Raw genomic sequence first — 18822 nt, 5'->3', positions numbered from 1 at the left:
AATGATCCAATAGCGACACGATGCTCATGTGGTTGTGACCCTTACAGCCACTGACTCTGTTGTACTTGTGGTGGGGTTGGCAGGCGGGTGGGTTGGCGAGTGGTGCATTGGGCGCAACAGTTAATATTTCATTGTAAAATAAAGTCTGTGCAAGCATGCTTGACTTTGGGAGGTAAGAGAGCCTCAGGCAAGATCAGAGGGACAGGGGAATTCCTAATAGGAATACATTAAGCCCTCTGTGCAGCAAAGGAATTTGTAACACAAAAAAACAGGGTCTTGGCAACAGCTTAAAAGAAAGGAAATTATCAAGATAGCCAGAGAAATAAGCTTTATGTAAATCCTTATTCAGTACTTGCCGGATTCTTTAAATTAGTTTCAGTCTTTCCTCTGTCACCTAGCAACCAAAGATGCCTGTTTTATATCTATTCATAAATTTGGGGTCGTTATTCCATTACCATCTCATTTGAGTATGCTTAGTCATTTTACAGTGGATGCTTCCATTCAATGGTGCACTAGAAACATTGGCATCAAAATGGATGGATGCCAAAATGGGTGAGTATCCAACATGACAGACCTTCTTCTTTCCCAACTCCACCCACTTGGATCCTGCCAAATATCAGGCGGGATGATGTTGAAAATCCAAGCTGATGGAATTGTTATGGGCCAGGGTTTAGAGACCCCCACAGTGTATCATGGAGTTCACCTGACCCACAACTTTTACTAGATTGTGGTATGTGGAACATACGGCCCACTGTACAGGTGTGGTAGAGCAGAAATGGAAAAGTATTTTTTAAAAGCAAAACAATGTTTATTCTATGAACTCAAATTAACCTTTTTAAAACATACAGTGACCATCGTAGCAACCATTAATTCAAATACAACCCCCAAAGAGTACAACACTAAGTAATCCTTTAAGCTTTCCTTTTAACATCCATAAGCTTCAAACACCGTTTACCAGAAGCACGTCAGGTTAAAGTCACTACTGTTATTAGTTTTAAATCACCAGGATCAATTTACAGTCTTTAGATTACAGAGAGAGATTCATACACCTACTGGCTGTGACTGCAGCTATCCAGCTCTGAAAACAAAACTAAAACACACCCTGCAGCAAACAGCCTAAAATGAAAGTAAAAAGCTGACAGACAGCCCAGCTCCACCCACTCTCTGACATCACTGCAGTGGTAAACACCCATTTCTTCGGTACACTCACTACAGATATTTATATACATACCCATTTATAAACACCCATTTCTTAAAGCCACTCTCACATGACAGAATTCTTAACTGTGACTGTAAGGATAATAAAGCAGGGACTTCTCCTTGGGTTGAAGGTAAGTTTAATGTTTCATTGATATCAAACATTAAGCAGTCACTGCTCCCACATAGCTTCTACTTAGTGTTCCTGTGAGCGTTTGATGTAAATCAGGGTCAAGCACGCGGTAATTGCCACCCACTCTTGATTTAAAGATCAATTTTAACCAGTTACATCTTCAATTTTTCAAAACCCTTCTTGTAAACAGCTAGAAAAAAATCCTTTTGGAAACTTCTGGAATATTATGCTGCAGAGAACAAGGATTAGATTATTGCCTTGTAGGGTTCCAAGGCATGTTTCCCTGTATATGGAATTTTGTCTATGATCTGTGAATTTTTCCTTGACTCCTTCAGATAGAACATAGAACATACTGTGCTGAAGGAGGCCATTCGGCCCATCGAGTCTGCACCGACCCACTTAAGCCCTCACTTCCACCCTATCCCCGTAACCCAAAAACCCCTCCTAACATTTTTAGTCACTAAGGGCAATTTATCATGGCGAATCCACCTACCCTGCACATCTTTCGGCTGTAGGAGGAAACCGGAGCACCCGGAAGAAACCCACGCAGACAGGGGGAGAACGTGCAGACTCCGCACAGACAGTGACCCAGCGGGGAATCGAACCTGGGACCCTGGCGCTGTGAAGCCACAGTGCTATCCACTTGTGCTACCGTGCTGCCCACACTTGTGCTACCGTGCCGTCTGATGATCAGACAAAAATTCCAGGACATTTTTGGTAAGACTACACTAATCCCGTCACAGTCTATCCTGTTTCTATTTAAATCCTCCAGGAGTACCCACACCAGATCAAGAAGAGGACCCGGTGGGAAAAAATCATCAAGGCTGCACAAGCAAGATTGTTGTGAAGGTGAATAAGGTTGAAAGTTATATGCGGAGAAACCAAATCACAAGCATTAGGCTTAAGGTTAGAAGCTTTGGAATTGAGGGTTTGTAATGTTATGTGGCATTTGGGTAATAAATAATTCACGCTGAGTAATATTGGGGGTCTTGGGGATGGTACAGAGGAAAGGTTAGGATTGTTCATTATTAGAAAACAGCTTGTGAAATTTGAGATTATTTTGAGAGAATTGTAAGGTTGGAGGGGTATGCTTTTTTTTTAACAATAAATGTATTTGTCTCAATCTCAGCTGAGGTTTGTTAATTTTTGTGTTCTGTGAACTCATATTCAAAGGAGGAACTATTGGCAGCTTTAAAGAATCAGCATCAGAACCACATGCTCTCAAGCTCAAACTTCAGACACTTTCAAGTTGATTTCAGAGCACTCAATCTTATGTTAGGCTTTCCCTAGCTTTATAGATGGGTTTTCATCATTTAAAATGAGGTGAGAGTGACTGCCCTTGACATCAAGGCAGCGTTTGACCAAGGGTGGCATCAAGGATCTCTAGCAACACTGGAGTCAATGGGAATCAATGAGAATTAGGGGAAAAACTCTCCGCTGACTGGACTCATACCTGGCACAAAGGAAGATGGTCATGGTGATTGGAGGTCAATCACCTCAGTTCGAGGACATCACTGCAGGAATTCCTCAGTGTAGTGTCCTAGGCTCAATCATCTTCAGTAGCTTCTGTAGAGGGTGCCATCTCTGCTACTCCACTACTGGGCCGATATCTGGGGTTTGAGTATCTGTGTGTGTCTCTCTCCAGCTGGCACTGAAACTTCAGAGGCCAGGGGATGCCGCACTGGGACACCTCCACGGAAGAGAGCACTGAATCAAGCCTGCCGTTTATCCCTAACCGGAAGCCTGAGGCTTATATCACACAGATATCCAGACCCCTACCAATGCCCAGGTGATTCTCTCTCTTGCCGGTGGTGCAACACCCACCCGGTTCCTACTTCGCTGGAGTAGCTTTCCCAAAAGAGAGAATAGGACACTGCTGTTTATTACCTAACCAGCAGCCTGTCCTGAGTGAATCGCTCAAGATGACCCTAGATTCTTGAACCCGGAATTAAGGTGAGGAATATTTTAACAATGACTTGGTCAGAGATCGCTGGTGAGAGATTGAAGAATTTAAACGACTCCAATTATCAGCAAATCAAGGTTTATTGCAAAACCCAGGTCAAAATCATCAAACAGAAGAAATTATAATAAAATCTTAAACTCTAACACAAACTAAGTCTATTCAGAAAGTACTATAACGGACACAACGAAAAATCTTATTGTTACACAGTTTTAGCAATGACACAGAACACAAATCAAGTCCCCTTCCCCAGAGCCTCAACCACTATCAAAGTCAAGGGAGTTTCGCAAGCTGCTGCAGGGTACTTACGGTCACAGGCTGCAGAGGTCAAGTCAAAGGTGGAGAGGTCGAGCCAAGAGACCCTCAATCGAAACACAGCCCCTTTTATATTGTTTTACCTGGCTTTTTCCTGTGTTCGGCCAGCCCCTTTTGCATTGAATCCATAAGGTTTGAAGTTCCCGCTGGTCCCGCCCCCTTTGAGCCGGTCAGAGCTGTCGACTTCCGGGTTTTCCTCCTCCCTTGCGTTGTATCAGTCCAAGTTTAAAGTTCCCGCTGGTCCCGCCCCCTTTGAGCCGGTCAGAGCTGTTTGCTTCCGGGTATTCCTCGCAGGTCCGCTCCTTCCAGCCAGGCAGACCTGCCGCGATTTGAATTTGGCGCCGACTCCGCCCCCTCCTTCCAGTGAGTTCCTGCCGGTGGCTTCTGTCAAGATTGGAGTACCTCCCCCAGGTCCGCCTCCAACTTGGTTTTTTCTACCGCTTATCTTCAAGGGGCTTTTCCAGCGCAATGTACTGAGCCCAGACAGTCTGCTTTTTAGGATAACAAGGTTAGGCTCTCTTGTGAAGATTTTCAAAAGGTCTTCCAGCTGCTCCGGAGATGGCTGCTATTCTCACCTTGCTATGTTGATGGGGTGTTAATTGGATTCTACTCTGGTGGAGGCCAAGTCATTTACATCTGCATGGGGCTATGACCATCCCATTGTCCTGCTTGCAGGCAGGCCCCCTGTGTATTCCCGTGCCCCTTTGTCTGTGTGTTAATCTTATCTCGTTGTCTGGCTCCTTCTTCCTTGTAGCTCCTAGGGGGGGGTTTGTAAATACCTATGCCCCTACTCAGCTCAGCGGACCAAGCCTGCTGGGAAATCTGGTTACGTTCTCTTGGCTGAAAAGTCAGTTTACAGTCTCTGGGTTTTATTCTTGGGCAGTCCAAAAAGGGCCGAATTGCCCGAAAACCTTACAGATGCCCCTTCGATACGTCCCTACCTGCTTGGACCGTATCGACACAGGTGAAGGGCAATCATTTCCTTTTGTGTGGACCGTAGGCCCCCCCTCAACATCGTGCGAAACTACACGTCCCAAGACAGTTCCCTTAATTTAGGCTACCCCTGATTTCAATGAAAGGGAAAGAGAAGATCATACTTAATTCAAACACACAGTAACATATACACATTTCACCGGAACCCCAAACGTAAGGGTCCCTGTACATATATCACAATCAAGTAACTGAAACCCGCGAATCCATACAACTATTTACAATTGCATCTCTTTATTTCACTAAGGATCCTCCTTTCTTGGCTGCACTTCGCTTCTTCCCGTTGAAGGCTCTTCATTTTTCCTCCGTCGTCGATACCTGCAGCTGAGAGGTTTAGTCCAACTGAGGCGACAGCATAATGTACCCCCTTGTACAACATTTTCTTTGTGGGGGCAAACACTAAACCATTCTCAGGCCCCCCTGGTGGTGATCGGACAGTTGTGAGGGTCGATTGGTTGGGCTGTGGGCAGGGGTCGCTTTACCTGAACCAGCAGTTCGGTAGCTTTTACAGTCATCCCTTCCCTGGGCGTTACACATCCCTCCCCAGTGCGGTCAATTCATCCCGTTCCCTGGGTTCTGCCATCACCTTACAAAAGTGATTAATGCCCCTTGTGGACATGCCTTGGTAGATCCCCATAAACACAAATACCTGCCCTGGTCAGAAGCCCACCACTTATCCCAGCAAACGGTGATCCTACCCGGTGACCCCGTGATGGTCCGGTAGGTGTTGTTGTCCAGGCGTTCCCAGTCCGAGGACCGATCCCTCATGTCCAGCCTCAGCTTCCTGGGCCACCACCATCTCCCCAAAGGAACGTCCCCCTCACAGGTTAAACACACCCGCCTGCCCTCAGTCACCCTAACCCGGTCAGTCGAAGGACTCTTCTGTCTCGCCTCTGCGGAGTTCACCTGGTCCCACCATCGCCAAGATCATCAGCAAGCTCCACATCGTCGGGTGCCCCATCTGTAAAACAGACAAAACACATCCTTGCCTCTACAGCCCTACCTACCTTAAAGTGTATGGGTTCTATCCAGCGGCAGCAGCAGCTTCCGCTTTGAAGTTGTGAAATCAACATGAAATTGCCGCAGCCTGTCTGTGGTTCTGTGTCCACAGCCCGGCTCCCCCAGGGTCCTAGTGCCTGCTGCTATCCGGCGGCAGCAGCAGCTCCCGCTTTGAAGTTGCCGCAGCCTGTCTGTGGTTCTGTGTCCACAGCCCGGCTCCACCAGGGTCCTAGTGCCTGCTGCTCCATCATTATACCATTGCACTAGGCGCTTCTGTGATCCCACGATCCTAAATACCCACACACCACTACACACTAATTAGAACTAGCAGGGGGAAAATGATATATACAATGCCACCCGTCTCCGGGTGGCCAAATTAAAACTGTGCCCCGCTAAACTGGGGCAGGTCACCTGTTTGGTCGAACGGCTCGGGCCAGACCGTCCCCTCCCGGGGGTTCGGGCTGCCCCTTGCCTCTCCTTCCCCAACCGGGTTCGGGGATCCCTCAGCGTTCCCTTCTACTCGGGCCCCCTTACTGCGGGACCGGGTTCTAGGGAGGTGTGATGGGGACCATCTTAGAGGGGGCTTGGAGACCCGATTGCTCCTTCGTCCCCTGACTGGTTCCCAAGCCCAAGGTGATACCTCCACTTCCTCCGCCTCCTTAGCCTCTATACTAAGGCAGGCCACCTGACCCACAGGTAAGGGCTTGGGAATCGTTACTGCCCCTGGGCTGGGTGCTTGCAGCACTGTCGGTCTCTTTGGGACTGCCCCTTCGGGACAGCACCTTGTCACCGGTTGTGTGATCTTGGAGTCAGGGACCTCCCCCACCGTCGTTAATTCTGCAGGCGGCTTCTCCACTATCACCCCCAGCCCCCCCCCAACTTGCTCTTACCGGCCCTGGTGGGGTCGAAAAGTTTGCACTGGTTCACGTGGAACCATCTAATCTTCCGGGGGAGCTGTACTGCGTAAACCATGGGGCTGGCCTTGTCCACTATACTGTACGGTCCCGCGTACAGTGGCTCAAAGGCTCCTACCCGTGCAAAATTCCGGACCATTACTTGGTCCCCTATGGCCCATTCCTGGGTAGTGTGGGGCTCGAGCAGCAGCTTGTTCCTCCGGTGCTGGGTTCCCATGTTAAATGCTGCCTGCCAATTAATTGCCTTCAGCTGCTCCATCAGCTTCTTAGCGAACCTGTCCCGGTTTACCTCCCTAAGCTGCCCCTCTGTCAGGGAAGGTACCCTGACATGGATCGGGGTTCTCATAACCCTCCCTGTCATGAGCTCGTGCGGGGAGTACCCTGTGCTCCTGGACTGACTTGCTCGGATCCCCATTAAAACTAGGGGTAAGATTTCTACCCACCGGTTGGGCGAGTTGCCTGTTTCTTTCCTGATCCTCTCCTTTATGGTCCTGTTTAACCTTTCCACAGGACCTGAGGATTGAGGGTTATAGGCCACATGCCACTTTGCCTTAATCCCCAGGACTTTTAGGGTCGCTTGCATCACCTGTCCCGTGAAGTGACTCCCCTGATCTGACTCCACAAACTGTGGGAGTCCCCACCTCGAGAATACCTCCCTGACCAATATCCTGGCTGTGCCTGCTGCGGTGGCTGTTCGGCAGGGGAAGGCTTCAACCCACTTTGTGAAAATATCCACCAGCACCAGACAGTACTTGTAACCCCCTGCCGCTGGGGGAAGGGGTCCAATATAGTCGATCTGTATCGACTGCCAGGGCCCCTCCACCCTGCGGATGTGCCCCAACGAGACCTTTCTTTTCTTGGGATCCGGGTTATTAGTAGCACACACCAAACAGCTCGCGCAGAAATCGCGAGCATCCTCCCGGAGGCTCGGCCACCACCCCACCCTCTCCACCCGTTGCCAGGTGGTCTCAGGGCCGGGATGTCCCGCTCCGGGGCTCTCATGGGCCATTTCAATAAATTCCCTATGGTGCTGGGAAGGCACTATCCACTGGTCCCCCCTGAAGAGCATGCCCTCCTTCAGGGTGATGTCCTTTCCCCCATAGGGCCCCTCTATCCTTTCCTGCCTACCCATGGCCGTTATGACTTTCTTTAGCTCGGGGTCCTGTCCCTGGGCAGTGGCTAGATCTGGGGCCAAACTCGTTCCATCCCCCCTCTGGGGCTGTCTCGTAACGGCCGCTACCTGTCCCTCTTCGTACGGGTCCCACGCTATCCCATTCTTAGCCCCCTCTCGAGCCAGGCCGTCTGCTCTCTGGTTCCCCTCGCCCCGTGGCTCTGTTTTGGAGTGAGCTTTCACCTTAAGGATATGCCTGTCCTCCCCCTGCCCAACTGCCGCCACGATCTTCTCGAGGAGGGGTTTTGTGGCCAGTGGCTTTCCATCCGAGGAGGTGTATCCTCGGCGGGACCAGATAGCCAGGTACTCCGTGCAGGAGTTGCATGTAAACATGCTATCTGAGCAGATGGTATACGGCGTGGGAAAACGGTCGGGGTGGGTCACCACATACATCACTGCAGCCAGCTCTGCCTGCTGGGCGCTGAGTGTATGGGGGAGTTTAAGGGCCAGGGCTATCTCTGCATCGGGGTCCCAGATCCCACAGCCCGTGAACCTGACGCCCTCTGCTACAGTACTGGACCCATCCACATAGATCTCCCTCCCTGTGGGGTGCAGCCCTGCCCGGAGTCCGAACCCTACCTCCCATACCCCTTCTACGGAACAGTGGTGTGGCTCCCCGGGGTATATCAGGTTGGCTGCGAGCTGTGGCTCATTCAGCCCTTTTACCTGAAGGGCCATTTGTGACAGCAGGAGGGTCCACCTGGTGATCCTGGCGCTGCTGACCGTGCCGTCCTTAATCCTGCCGTCCAGCAGCATTTGGGTCGGGGTGTGATGTGTCAGGAGGGTGATGGGGCCCATCCTGACAAATACCTGCATCCGCTTTACCGCCCAGTGGGTGGCCAGCAGATGCCTCTCACAGTTGGAGTATGCCCGCTCCACGTCTGTGAGGACCCGAGAGGAGTATACCACCGGCCTCAACTTGCCATGCCGGGTCTGGAGGAGCACAGCACTCAGGCCATCACTGCCTGCGGCCACCTCCAGGAAAAACTCCTCCCGGGGGTTAATGGCTCCCAGGGCTGGGGCTTTCTGCAAGTCCTCCTTGAGTCGGACGAACGCCGTCTCACACTTACTGTCCCAGTCCCACTCCACCCCCTTGTGCAGCAGCCTAAGCAGAGGCGCTGCTGTGGTGGCATAGTCCTCAATGAAATCCCTGCAGTAGCCGGTGATTCCTAAAAAGGACCGTATCCCCTTTACATCTACGGGGACTGGGAGTTCCTGCACTGTTTGTCTCCTGGCAGTGTCAATCCCTCTCTCTCCAGCTCTCAGGGTTAACCCCAGGAACTTCACCTCTCCTAACCCGATCTGTGCCTTTTTAGGGTTAACTTTCAGCCCTCCTTTGTACAATAACCCCAACAGCTCGTCCACCAGGGGCCCATGCTCCTCACTATTACTGGTGAACAACAGGATGTCGTCCACATACTGCACCAGCTTGTGTGGCTCACTGAACCCCTTTAAGCATTCGGCCATGCATTGATGGAAAATGCTCGGGCTGTTATGGAATCCCTGCGGGAGACAGGTCCAGGTGTACTGTTGCCCCTTAAAGGTAAAGGCAAACTTATATTGGTCCTCCCGTCTGACCGGGACGGACCAAAATCCATTCGAAATATCCAGCACCGTAAAAATTGAGGCGGATGCTGGAATTTCTCCTAGCAAGTCTGCCACGGCCGCCACCGTTGGGGCGCAGGCCGGGATGTTTTTATTCAGGACTCTGTAGTCCACGGTGGCCCTCCAGGAGTTGTCCGGCTTCCTCACCGGCCAGAGCGGTGAGTTCACATGGGTAGCAATTGTCCTCAACACCCCTTGCCGCACCAGTGAGTTTAGGGCCACCTCCAAGTCTGCCTCTGCTTCCCGGGGGAAGCGGTACTGTTTCTGGGGCTGGGACATGGGGTCCCCATCTACCCTGACCTCTGTCCCAGTAACTCTCCCACAATCATGCTTGTGGGTGGCAAAAGCAGCCAGATTCCTGCGGACATATTCCCTGAACTCTTCCGGGGTATTCCTCTCCAGGGCTTCTAAATCGTACCCTTCCTTTGGCTGTACCACGCACAAAGCTCCCTTCTCCTGGGCTCTGTCAATTACCCTCAACTCCCTTTCACTCCCTTCCGTTGCTGCACCCCACAGGCAGTGATTTCTTAGGTCCACCAGGATCTGATGAGCCACTATAAAATCAGCTCCTAGGATCCCTTTCCCCTCCTGTTCCCATCTCATCAGGACGCATTTCCAGTGCGCCTGGAGTGCCCCTAACCTGATAGACAGGGGAACAGAGAAAAAACCCATTTTTTCGTTCCCGGTAAATCCGATGAGACTATAGGGTACCCCGCTAGACAGAGGGGATGCTCAGGGATTGTCCGTGTGGACTATAGTACTGGAAGCACCTGTGTCCAGTAGGTAACTCCCGACCGTATCCTGGACCTCCATCTTGACCCAGGGTCTCCCGCACGGGCCATACTCCAGTGGGCATAGAAAGGTGGGCTGCTGAGGGGCTAGTCATTCGGAGGCTTCCCTGGGTGCGGGGGCGGGCTGACCCTGGCCCGTTGCCATTGCCACCTGTCCTGAGCCTTGCAAAAGGGCTAAAATTTTACTTATCTCGATGGTTCCCGGGGCAGCTGCTCCTACCTCCGGGGTCTGACTCTCTACTGCGGGAGCCCTCTCCTGCTTGCTAGGGTTTTTACATTCCCTCTTGAAATGCCCGGCCTTCCCACACCCGTAGCATACCGGTTTCTTGTCGGAGGTCCGGGTGCCCTCATGCTTCCACTCTCTCTTAGGGGCTGCTGGCACAATTTCGTGCACCTTACCCTTAAGGGGCTTGTCCTCACCCCTCTCCCCATTACGATATGCGAGGGTAAGTTTCCTAAGGACCTCTTCCTCATTAAGGGCCGGGGTCTGCGGGTCGAACCAGTGTTCGGCTTTTGCCCTAACGTTAGGGAGACAGTTGGCAATTAGGGTCTTCAGCCAGTGGGCGGTTCTTTCCCCTAAATTCCGTCTATCCGCTTGAATCCCGCATGCCTCCATATAGACAATCCACAGCCTGTCTGCGAACATGGTGGGAGATTCCCCTGGTTGCTGCTTGGTTTCCCCCACTCTCATGAAAGGGCTCCCCAGATTCAAGCCCATCGCCTCCAGAACAGCAGTCTGTGCTGCCGCCCATGTGTCAGGTCTTCCCCCATTCCCAGAGGTCACTGTCCTGCATAGCTGTGCATCTAGGGTCATCAGGAGCATCCTTATTTGCTCCCCCTCGTCGCAGTCATTAATGCTGGCTGCCTGTTCCACCTCCATAAAATGAAGCGACGGATCCCCTTTTGGAGTTAGCCTGGGAACGTGGGCCACCATCCCCCTGAGCGCGGATGCCCCATGAGGAATGATAATGTCGCCCTCAACCAGTCCCCTATTCGCCAGCCCCGCCGGGGGACCATACCTTCTTTGTCTGACAGGGCACATCTGCCCTACCTGGGGTTCCTGCTCCTCCTCCCCACTGTCCAGCTCTCCTGCCCCGTTGGGTAGCCCCCCTGTCCCCGGGCTAGCTACCCATATAGGAGACGCCGCTATCTGGGGATACACCACTGACCCCCCTGGGACCTGCCCCTGACCGGGCGGTCCAAACCCTACCTGCTGACCCGGCCCCATCACCGGCATCCCAGGCAGCGGTCTGTCCCCATCCCATGGGGACCCACATACGAAACCAGGCGGACACGCCTCCAGCTGGGGGTACCCTGCCGACCCCCCTTGGACTTGCCCCTGAACGTGCAGTCCAATCCCCCCCTGCCGACCCGGACACAATCCCGGTGCCTCAGGAGGCGGTCTATTCCCCTTGGCCTTTGGGGAATCATCCGCTGCGAGGAGCACCTTGCCCCTAGGGAACCCCCCTGGACCTACCAGGTGTATCTGTCCCCTGAACTTGGACAAGGTCTCCTCCAACTCCGTTATTCGTGCCTGGCACGGCCCATGGGCACAGTCCCCTACTTCCTCGCGAGCCACTCGGTACGCTGCCTGGATGTCCCGGAACTTCCCCTCCAGCTTCCTACACTGCTCTGTACTCCGAGCATAGAGTTCCTGGAGCCTCCGTTCCTTTTCTTTACCCTCCACTATCTGGCAGTGGAGATAGTCCTTCTTACACCAGTTAGATTCGCTTTCCTGTTTCATTTCTGCCAATTCCTCCCGCAGTCGTTCCGCTGCGCTAGCCTCCTGCTCTAACTCTTCGATCCTTTGCTCTGTTTTGACTACCTGCTGAGACAGGCAAACCAGCCAAACTGCCTTCTCCAAGTGCTTTTTGTGCGCCTTACTTTCTGTCCATGCAGCCGCTGCCATTACCGGTTGCTCCGCATTGATTAGTTCTGAGACCCAAGGTTTGGTGAGGTTGACCTTTTGCCACAAATACGAGGAGATTCTCTCCTCCATTTTACTTCGTTCCCTCACCCCCTCTGCCAAGTCACATACTCCAAACCACCGGGGTCCTGCCGCGGTCGCCATTGTAGAGGGTGCCATCTCTGCTACTCCACTACTGGGCCGATATCTGGGGTTTGAGTATCTGTGTGTGTCTCTCTCCAGCTGGCACTGAAACTTCAGAGGCCAGGGGATGCCGCACTGGGACACCTCCACGGGAGAGAGCACTGAATCAAGCCTGCCGTTTATCCCTAACCGGAAGCCTGAGGCTTATATCACACAGATATCCAGACCCCTACCAATGCCCAGGTGATTCTCTCTCTTGCCGGTGGTGCAACACCCACCCGGTTCCTACTTCGCTGGAGTAGCTTTCCCAAGAGAGAGAATAGGACGCTGCTGTTTATTACCTAACCAGCAGCCTGTCCTGAGTGAATCGCTCAAGATGACCCTAGATTCTTGAACCCGGAATTAAGGTGAGGAATATTTTAACAATGACTTGGTCAGAGATCGCTGGTGAGAGATTGAAGAATTTAAACGACTCCAATTATCAGCAAATCAAGGTTTATTGCAAAACCCAGGTCAAAATCATCAAACAGAAGAAATTATAATAAAATCTTAAACTCTAACACAAACTAAGTCTATTCAGAAAGTACTATAACGGACACAACGAAAAATCTTATTGTTACACAGTTTTAGCAATGACACAGAACACAAATCAAGTCCCCTTCCCCAAAGCCTCAACCACTATCAAGGTCGAGGGAGTTTCGCAAGCTGCTGCAGGGTACTTACAGTCACAGGCTGCAGAGGTCAAGTCAAAGGTGGAGAGGTCGAGCCAAGAGACCCTCAATCGAAACACAGCCCCTTTTATACCCGTTTTACCAGGCTTTTCCTGTGTTCGGCCAGCCCCTTTTGCATTGAATTGGTAAGGTTTAAAGTTCCCGCTGGTCCCGCCCCCTTTGAGCCGGTCAGAGCTGTTGACTTCCGAGTTTTCCTCCTCCCTTGCGTTGTATCAGTCCAAGTTTAAAGTTCCCGCTGGTCCCGCCCCCTTTGAGCCGGTCAGAGCTGTTTGCTTCCGGGTATTCCTCGCAGGTCCGCTCCTTCCAGCCAGGCAGACCTGCCGCGATTTGAATTTGGCGCCGACTCCGCCCCCTCCTTCCAGTGAGTTCCTGCCGGTGGCTTCTGTCAAGATTGGAGTACCTCCCCCAGGTCCGCCTCCAACTTGGTTTTTTCTACCGCTTATCTTCAAGGGGCTTTTCCAGCGCAATATACTGAGCCCAGACAGTCTGTTTTTTAGGATAACAAGGTTAAGCTCTCTTGTGAAGATTTTCAGTCTTCCAGCTGCTCCGGAGATGGCTGCTATTCTCACCTTGCTATGTTGATGGGGTGTTAATTGGATTCTGCTCTGGTGGAGGCCAGGTCATTTACATCTGCATGGGGCTATGACCATCCCATTGTCCTGCTTGCAGGCAGGCCCCCTGTGTATTCCCGTGCCCCTTTGTCTGTGTTTTGATCTTATCTCGTTGTCTGGCTCCTTCTTCCTTGTAGCTCCTAGGGGGGGTTTGTAAATACCTATGCCCCTACTCAGCTCAGCGGACCAAGCCTGCTGGGAAATCTGGTTACGTTCTCTTGGCTGAAAAGTCAGTTTACAGTCTCTGGGTTTTATTCTTGGGCAGTCCAAAAAGGGCCGAATTGCCCGAAAACCTTACACTTCATCAATGACCTTCCTTCAATCCCTTGGGTAGGGAGCTCTTTCCAAGAGCCGGTGCAGACTCGATGGGCCGAATGGCCTCCTTCTGCACTGTAAATTCTATGATAAGATGAGAAGCGGGGGTGTTCGCAGATGACTGCACAATGTTTCGCACCATTCATGACTCCTCAAAAGCTGAAACAATCCATGTCCAAATGCAGCACGACCAGCTTGGGCTGTTAAGTGCCCGGCAATGACCATCTCCAGTAAGAGAAAATCGAACCATCAGCCCTCGACATTCAGTTCTATTACCGTAGATGAACTCCCCAATATCAACATCCTGGGGGTTATCATTGACTAGAAACTGAACTGGACTAGCCATATAAATACTGTGGCTACAAGAGCAGATTAGAGACTAGGGATCCTGCGGCAAGTAACTCACCTCCTGACTCTTCAAAGCCTCTCACCGTTCTACAAGGCACAAGTCATGGTGTGATTGAATATTCTCCACTTGCCTGGATGAGTGCAGCTCCAACAACACTGAAGAAACTCAATACCATCCAGGATAAAGTATCACACTTGACTATTACCCTTCCACAAACATTCACTCCCTATACCACCACCAAATAGTGGGAGCAATGTGTATCGTCAAAGCTCACCTAACCACCTTCCAGACCCACAACCACTACCATCTTGAAGGACAAGGCATCAGATACCTGGTACAGCACAACCTGGTGGTTCCCCTTTAAGTCATTCACTGTCCTGACTCTGAAATACATCGCTGTTCCTTCGCTATCGCTTGGTCAAAATCCTGGAACTCCCTTGCTAACAGCACTGTCTGTGTACCTACACCTCAGGAACTGCAGCAGTTCAAGAAGGCAGCTCACCACCACCTTTTCATGCAAACTAGGATGGACAATAAATGCTGGCCGAGCCAGCCATGCCCAAATCCTATAAACAATTTTACAGCTCTCTCCACCAGGCATGCTTTTGGCTTGGGTGCAGTTGAGGGAAGGGGATATAAAACATGAGGGGTGACAAACCACCACCTTGCTGCCCATCCCCGTGCCTTTCCCAATAATATGGTAGTTTAGTGGTTGCCAAAATTAACCCCACGCCCACCAATTAAAATAAACGATTAATGGTGAATTGAGTTCATTAGGCCAATTGACTCAAATATTATGCTGCCCATGCATTAATACGGTTGGAGTGAGTTGGCGGGTGGGGGTGGGTATGGCATTTTTTAAACCCAATTTGTAAAAAGGTGGGAAGGAAGGGTGGATGTCCTTTGTGGATTGCCTGTAACGTGGGGGGTTTTGGGCCAGGGTTTAGAAAACACCAAAATATATTATGGAGTTCACCTGACCAATAATTGTTTATTGATTTTGGCTGCGATGAGCACAAGAGCCTGTCTTTCAGGTGTTATTCGACAGTTATTAGGCGCTTTTAATCAAAAAACAAGCTTTATTCTCTGAATCTAGTTAACATTTGTATAAACACACAGTAAGAATTTTTATCAACTACAAACATATCGATCCCACAGTTACAGTAATCTATGTATAACCCTTTAATGAGCTCCCCCCTTAACTGTTCCAATTCAATAACAAGATCCCATAAACCAAAAATCCCTTTTTAATTAAACAGTAGGTAACTATAATCATTGGGTTTCTTCCTTGGAATAACTCTTTAAAATTGAAAATAGAGAGCCAGGCCAAAATACTTCTCTGTATGAGTCTACAGCAGCCAACTGTGAAAAGGAAAGTAAAAACTCACAGAGCCACAAACCAGCTCCACCCACACAATGACATCACTAAAGCCATGTAATAAGACAAAAACATTTCTTAAAGGGACACTCCCATGAAAGGGGGCACCCCATCCCCATGCTCCAGGATTGATCTGATGTCTCCAGAAATTGAAGGTCAATGTCCAGGACAATTCTGCGTGTAGTCCTGGAGGGATATTAAAATATTTTGTTTTTGTCATTTTCTTCAAATATTTCTCTTTACCAGATAGAAAAATATTGAAAACGGGGGATGAAAATGGCTGCCTGGCAGATGAGGTTCAAGCAACATCCAATTGGGTAAGGAGTCTTTTTGCTTTCCAATTGGCTTAGGTAGGCAGTGCATCACAATGAAGGTTGTGTTGGCTGACAAATGGCTGGAATGTGGGGACAAGTTATGTGATGAAACTTCCAGGAATACATCCAATCACAACTGGCAACCCAAGTGACCCTTGTGATTCTTGCAATGGTATGGAGCGGTGGTGGAAGTGGTGGTGATGGGGAGATGGTGCTGGCGGGGTGCCAGTAGGAGCAGTCAACCACCATTGAATTTATATGGCGAAGAAACAATTTTGAGTCAATTATTGATTCATAAACTAAAAATCAAGTATCGTCACAGATTTCTAATAGTGATTTCAAGGAAAAATGGAATGGGAATGATCGTTGCATCACCCTTAGCTAGCACAAGGGTCATCGATACTAGCCAAGGAGCTAAAACTAGGAGCTAAATTTTGTAGATGAATGCAGTATGAGGTTATTGGCAAGGAATATTGTCACTCACCACATACTGATAATAACAATAAGTAAGGTAAAAAAGTCGCCATTGTCCCAGATGACCATCGGCTGCTTTCCCCTTTGAGGGGAAGAGCTGACTGCTGGTGATTTAACTGCAGGCGAGGGGAAAGGTTGAGAAGATGGGGACTTAATGAATAACCTTAGCCGGTACGTGAATCGAATCCACGCTGTTGGCCATGCTCTGCATGACAGCCAACTGTGCTAAACCGTCTCGCGATCATAACAATACCTTACTTTTGGCGGCATTGCAGAGTTAAAAACAATTATGTCTGATTGCATTTTGCACAAAAACACACTAGCAATGGATTATCACATGTTAAAATACCAACTAGGTGATTGGAACGGATTTCAAGAGAATATTTCTTCTTAGCCACATTTTAAACCGTGTGTGGTATATCTCCATTTTTGAGTAAATTTAAACATTGTTGCAAACCCTTATTTCTGACAGAAAAATCTTTTTTTTGTTCTCAGTAAGCATTGTTCAATGCACTATCAGGGTACCTTCATCAAAAATGAAGGTGACGCTTTTCTTAAATAAAACTCTTAACTGAAGAGGCCCAGGCCAAGGAAACAAAAAGATTTGTTGGTTCATGAATTTGTTAAGATGAATGCTTTCCTTCGTGTGGAAATTAAATTTTAATTTCAAATACAGGGATCATCAGTATTCCAGACAGAAATTAGTTTTTGTCTAAGGTACCTTGGGCTGGATTCTCCCAGTCCCGCGCCGGGTCGGAGAATCCCCGCGAACGGGCCACACCGCCAGAGTCGCCGGCACGTGACTGCGGAGAATCGGTGCCTTTGGCGCCGGCGTGGTTGGCACGGCACCGCTTGTGGGCCGCTGTATGCGGCCAGCCTGCCAATTCTCCATCCAAGATAGGCCGAGCGGTCGTAGGAAAAGAGTCAAGTCCCGCTGCTACTGTTCTAGCCCGCTCTGAGCCGGCGGGACCACGCCGATTAAGGGTGGCGGCCTGGGGGTGGGGAGTGGGGGTCCTGCCCCGGGGGGTCCTCCGATGTGGCCTGGCCCACGATCGGGACCCACCGATTGGTGGGCCTGCCTCTGCGGCAAGGGGCCTCCTTTCCTATGAGCCGGTCCCTGTAACCCTGCGCCATGTTGCATCGGGGCTGGCGCGTTGAAGGAGGCCACTGCGCATGCATGCATTGGCGCCGGTGCCACTGCGCATGTTCCCGTTGGCGTCGGTGCCACTGCGCATGGGCGGATCCCGTGGCGCCCAGTACGCGCCGGGATCTGCAGCTGGAGCAGTGCAAACCGTTCCAGCGCCGTGCTAGCCCTCTGCAAGGGCCAGAATTAGACGTGGGAGAGGCCCGTTCACGCCGTTGTAAAACGTCACGGCATTTACGACGGCGTGGACACTCTGCCGCGGGATTGGAGAATTCCGCCCCTTGTGTTATATTTCCTAGATCACTGCGGCTGTGTATAAACCTGACATCCAACTGACTTGTCAACAATATGTAAATTAGGTGATATATTTTTAAATGAGACAAATTTGAATGAGAGGGGAATGGAATTTCACTACATGTGTTGTATTGCAAGATTCCAGCAAATATATTTTCTCATTAGCACTCCATGAGACTTTGCATTTATTGTTCAGGATGGGAAAAAGTTAAGAAGCAATTTTGAGTTGTTATCATGGAACAAGGCATCTTTTCTACCTTGATCCTTAGCTTAGGTCTTCATGGGAAATTTCATCTTCAAAGAGGAAAGTCGCCTGAAAGAAATGCTGTGTTACACACCTCTCAATGACCTTCTCAGTTTGAACACGTCAGCGTGAAATTTCGGACTAGGTTGCCGCAGGGGAATTTTAACATATATTTAAAAAGCTGCATAGCTCTCAAGAAGTTAAATTCACACCGATAAAAAAACAAGGCCTCAAGTTTAGATTGGATTTTGGGCAGGCTGTCTGAACGAGCTTGCTGCAACCAACAAGCAATTTGACATCCTAATGAATGTTCGTACTCATTGCTGCTGGATTAGCTTCATTTATCTGAACGAGGAGAGATTGTAGAAATACATGTGAAAAAAGGGAGTACCAAGTCCTATAGTCACAAGGGGGCGTCGTTGCTACATCCCTAGGTCATGCCATTGTACCAATAGATCCACTGAATCAACTTTCAGAAAATGAAGGTGCTCAGACCTTTTAAAAACGGGTAGCTGAAGCTACAGAGAACAAGAAGTGACAAAACCTATATTACATAGGAGCACAAAATGGCAATCTGGTTTACTTTGGTGGGCTGTTTATATCTACCAGGGCAACTTAACAAAGAGTAAGTTAATTTTTTGTGATGACACTATTATTGTGCCATCTACCACTTTCTTCATGGGGATGATTTTGAACCCGCACTCTCCGCCTGTGAGAAACTCGATACGGGCTCAAAAGCCAGAGAACATTGAATAATGCGATTCTGTCCAGGGATGTTTGGATTTTGGAATTTTCACATCCCCATCCCCTCTGGTGGAGTATTGCGAATCACGCCACGGGAGC

General features: G+C 50.1%; 1 long non-coding RNA gene across 1 annotated transcript in view; it reads left to right on the top strand.

Annotated features, from left to right (window-relative positions):
* The first annotated feature begins 2120 nt into the window (after positions 1-2120).
* Positions 2121-18822, top strand: part of LOC140411640 (uncharacterized) — a 51679-nt gene continuing 34977 nt past the window's right edge. Inside the window, exons 1-2 of the long non-coding RNA XR_011940916.1 lie at positions 2121-2179; positions 15756-15826. This is a non-coding gene — a long non-coding RNA (uncharacterized lncRNA). The remainder of the gene's footprint in view (positions 2180-15755; positions 15827-18822) is intronic.

The sequence above is a fragment of the Scyliorhinus torazame genome, chromosome 4, assembly GCF_047496885.1.
Source record: "Scyliorhinus torazame isolate Kashiwa2021f chromosome 4, sScyTor2.1, whole genome shotgun sequence".
In the NCBI taxonomy this organism is placed as follows: Eukaryota; Metazoa; Chordata; class Chondrichthyes; order Carcharhiniformes; family Scyliorhinidae; genus Scyliorhinus; species Scyliorhinus torazame.
Note: the sequence above shows the minus strand (reverse complement) of the source record. Positions and strands in the feature narration are given on the sequence as shown.